Source organism: Medicago sativa, chromosome 6 (genome assembly GCF_051527215.1).
Source record: "Medicago sativa cultivar Bolivia chromosome 6, Bolivia_mono, whole genome shotgun sequence".
NCBI lineage: Eukaryota > Viridiplantae > Streptophyta > Magnoliopsida > Fabales > Fabaceae > Medicago > Medicago sativa.
The window spans coordinates 40,065,550-40,070,259 of NC_140754.1; the positions used below are offsets into that span (position 1 = coordinate 40,065,550).

The 4,710-nt window shown below is 32.5% G+C and overlaps 1 long non-coding RNA gene across 1 annotated transcript; it reads right to left on the bottom strand.

The window, feature by feature from the left end:
* Window positions 1-1,839: 1,839 nt before the first annotated feature.
* LOC146915103 (uncharacterized) lies at window positions 1,840-3,845 on the bottom strand. The gene is made up of 3 exons (XR_015014480.1): window positions 3,594-3,845; window positions 2,501-2,596; window positions 1,840-2,101 (listed from the first exon to the last, which is right to left on the bottom strand). It is a non-coding gene; the product is annotated as an uncharacterized LOC146915103 (long non-coding RNA).
* Window positions 3,846-4,710: the final 865 nt, after the last annotated feature.

The window sequence follows — 4,710 nt, forward strand, 5'->3', positions numbered from 1 at the left end:
TAAAAATAAAATCAGGTCTATTGTTATTTACTAACCTTTTGAGGGCCAAATTAGATAGGGAGTTGGCTAAACCCCTAATGTTCCAATATAGGCACTTCATTGTGAAGGGTTTGACGGACCACCCTTTGATCTGGTTACATATCCTTTGTTTGGTGAAGCAACCTTCCTTTGTTTCTTTTTTCTCCTAGTAACCTGTTGGAAACCATCATTAGGTTCAGGAATAACTTGATGTTCCTGCTCTAATTCTTTCAATAACCTTTGTTCTGCTTCTCCATCATCCATCATATTTGCCCAAGAATCATTTAAGAACTTCATGTCATTTTCAATTCTTGCAGGGATATCTTTTCCTGGACTATTGCAAGCATCTTCATTAACCTCTCTTTCTGCTTCTGCTTCAGTTCTATTTTCCTTGTCAGTTTGTGGCTGAATCACATTCACTTGCACTGGTGTGTTCTCTACATATTCAGACTCATCAGAACTAGTTTCATTGTTCAGTCCTTCAAATCTATTGTGGATACTGGTACCTTGATCCTCCTCATCAGAAGCACTATAAAATTGATTGTTGTCATCATTTCTATCACCATGCTGATTTTCTACATTATTATCACCATCATCATTAAGCGCAACTGTCAGATTACCTACATCAGCAATTTCAGTAGTTTTGGATGTCGATGCTTCAACATCAATAATTGGAGGATCCTTACCTTGGTCTTTTCTGCCATCATGAACAGCAACATAATGTTTCTCAAGTTCCTTACCCTGTCTTCTATTGTTTGCTGGTTCTTTTGCCTTGTTATCATGTTTTACTGGATGAAATCTTTTGCATATTACAATATGGTGCCCAATCATTTTACAGTGGTCACAATAATCAGGGATATTTTCATATTCTAAATCAACAAAAAAAGCATAACCCTGTCTTTCCACAAGGACCTTATATCTCAGAGGTTTAGATACGTCCATGTCTACCAAAACTCGAGCGTATTGACCAAAAGTTCTATCAAAAATAGGTTTGTTAGTCGCAGAGTCTGTGCAAATAGGCGTACCAACACTATTAGCTATAGCGAAAATGATCTTAGGTCTCCAATATTCTTGCGCAAGACCATGAATTTTAAGCCAAACCTGAGCTGTGGACAGCTTTTGCACACTCGGGTTGAAATCTTTCGTCCATGTGAAAAGCTTCAAAACCCCTGGATTCAAGTTCCAAGAACCAGCAGACCGCACCCTTTTCATGTCTTCTATGGATGAAAAAGCAAGTTCATAGTATCCCTTGCCTATTGACTGTATTCCCCATCTGTTTAAGCCTTTCCAAATTGGTGCTAATTTGTTGCGCAGAGCAACCACCGTTAAAGGGGTGGTTCCTTTAGGCCAAATGATCCTACCATCACTACTACAAAAATGAGCTTATATAGTGTTTTTTTTTTTGCTTTAGATAGCGCTTTTGAAGCGCTATTGTAAATGGCGCTGGTAAAAGTAATATAGCGCTTTTTTTTGGTATAAAGCGCTAGCTAAAGCAGGGTTTATATAGCGCTTTTTGTCAAAAAACGCTAGCAAAGATTCTTCTTAGATAGCGCTTTCAAAAATAAACGCCATCTAAAAGGGGTTAAAAATAGCGCTTTTTGTTTTAAACGCTATATAACACTAGATTTAGATAGCACTTTATATAGAGAAAAAAGCGCTAGGAAATCCATTAAATTTAAAAATTTTTTGTCAGGTTTATTTTTTTTTACAGATAGCGTTTTTTTATTAATTTAAACTATTATTTATCCATTAAATTTAAACTATGTTATATATATATATCACTTTTCTAAGGGAAATATATATATTTTTGACACATTATAATTGAAACTATTATTTATCAAATAAAACTTAGATATATCATAAAATGTATGTATATATAACATAAAAGTCAGAAATGTAAAGCCACTAATTTAGTAACATGGATATCTCTAAGTTACAACTAATTAGTTAACATAAAGATCAAAATCTTCTATATGGTAGCATGCAGTACTCTTTTCCTATCTTCTTGGTTGTCTCAACATTTTTATCCAAAACAAGCAGGCAACTCATTATTCATTTCCAAATTTCGTTAACTCTCCTCCACCTGAATATATAGCAGAAACATCATTAAGCAATAAGCAATAACACTGTATTATATTATATTAGAGGAAAATTCAAAGTACTCATGAGTACAAATTCAAAGTACTACTCATGAGTACAAATTAAAGCAAAATTATAATGTAGATTAAAATCACTACCACTTCTAGCAAATATATTTAGAAACATGAAACTCACTTTATCCAAAAAAAAATATCATATAACTCTTAGGCTGATCATGAACTGACACCATTCTTCTTGTATTTCTATTAGTTTATCTTTTGAGTATGTCAAACACTTGAAACCATCAATATGTACTGCATATATTATAACATCAAAAATAACCATGTTACTTAATAAACTTAATTATATACAAATATTATATTTTAATATAAAAATAACATACCAGCTTTGGAATCTCATTTAGATTTGAAATGAGAATCTCTTTCATAAACCTCATCACAAAGTACCCGCAATCTATACCATTTTCTTGGCGAGGACACTACAAAAAATAAAACAAGTAATTGTATCAATAAAATTATTTATATTCATACACAAATTTTTTAAAGTGGTTATGTCACATCCCATAGAAACTGTTCTCAACTAAGTAAAAAATTCAAAGGAGTTGCATCATCTATTTAAGATGAGAATAGTCACATTGTTTCTTAAACGTCATGTCAAATTTCCTTCTTATTACATGTTAAAAGAATATTTCCACTTTAAGTTACTTCTAAGTTAAATTTATTAATTTTTCTTGTAGAGGGAATTGAAGCACTCTACAATGGATATAATAAACAAAATTAGAATAAAGCAAACATAGAACAAATACTAATGTCTTGGATTATTACTTTTTAAAACAATGTGGTATGGACTAATTAATTAAACATCAAATACCAAGTCAAGTTTCTAAAAGTGAACTTCTTTCTCCCATGATTGATCATCATGCACTACCAAGACAAATAGGACTACTCGTACAAGATTTATATACAAAGGCTAAGAGTAAAAAGAGTATCTACATGTATGTCTAGACACTTAGTTTCACTACTTTAACTCATTACCTGTGTGTAAGCTAGAACCAAGGTTTATTCCTTTAATAAATCTTAAAATAAAATTGTAGAACAAAAAGGATAATCATAACAACTAATCACAAGAAATCATTGAATCACATACAGTTGGTTTTAAATTAAAATTTACAGGTTGATAAAAAAAAAAAATAATTCAAGGGCATGGTTACAGAGAAGTACCATAGAAATAGAAGTTCATGTCAATCAAAATCCCAATTTTCCCAATTTCAGTTTCACAACACAATTTCAGTTTTCCTTTGCTAAATTCAGTTTCACAACTCAAAATCCAATTTCCCATTGTTAAATTATCCAAAATACTAACACAGTTGTCTTAATTTTTGTTTGAACCCTAAAACATTAGATATGAAAAATTGAAGATTAATTAATTGAAATTGAATTGACGGATGAAAGGTAAGGAAAGAATTAAGCAGGTACCTGGAATGAAGAAGACGGAAATCAGTCGACAACGGCGGTGAGAGGTGGTGCTCAATAGGTAGGTGAGAGAAAACAGCGCTGAGAACTGATGGTCGTAAGATAGGCAGCAGGTGATGAATGAATCGAAAGAGAGATAGACAATTGATGGCTAGCGATGAAAGTGATGAAAAAGAATGGAAGGGGAGAAGCAGTTGTGAATCACGATCTGCAAAAGATGAAAAGTTTTGTTTAGTTAAAAAAAAAGGATTTTGGTTGATTTTTTTTCTATTTGTTTGGAGGATCCAATAAAATAGCACTTTATAGTTTTTTTTTTTACGGAAGCCCTTTTTTGTTTTTAGTTAATATATAGCGTTTTTATAAAAATAAAATAAGAAAAACATGAGGCAGGGATCGAATTTTTACGGAAGCCCTTTTTTGTTTTTACTTAATATATAGCGTTTTTATATAAATAAAATAAGAAAAACATGAGGCAGGGATCGAACAAGCGACCTCAGGGCAAAAACCTTTACCACTCTCTACCACTAGGTCTAGGCCGAAAAATATCAATTGAAAGATAGCGTTTTTTTTTTAAATATAAACGCTATCTTTCTCAAATATACGGCAGCGCTTATAAAGCGCTATTTATGGTTGAGTCATAAATAGCGCTTCGTGTAATAAGTGCTATTAATGATTAATCTGCAACTTTTTATTATATTTATTATTTTTTAATTAACCTATGCCGGCGTTTTAAAAATAAAGCGCTATATAAAGATAACATCATAAATAGCGCTTTTCTTAAGAAGTGCTATCTAAGACCTCCGTATTTGAATATATAGCGCTTTAGTGTTAAAAACGCTATTTATGGGGTGCTATATTTTCCCAATTTTGTAGTAGTGCATGTAGATTGTTCTTGCAAGTAGTCAATCCTACCTCATACTCTTCTTCTGGTATCAAAATCGACAGTTCCTCGCCTTTTAGGATTGGTTTTGGTAGCTGACTTTGGGGGGTGTCGCAGATGTTGGTGAGGGCTTGAACAAAAGACTTTGATGTGTTTGAGGTTTTGTTAATCGGTTCTTTTGTTTGATTCGCTGGAGTTGTTTTGTTTTGGAGGCAAGGCCATGTGACTATGGTGTTTGAT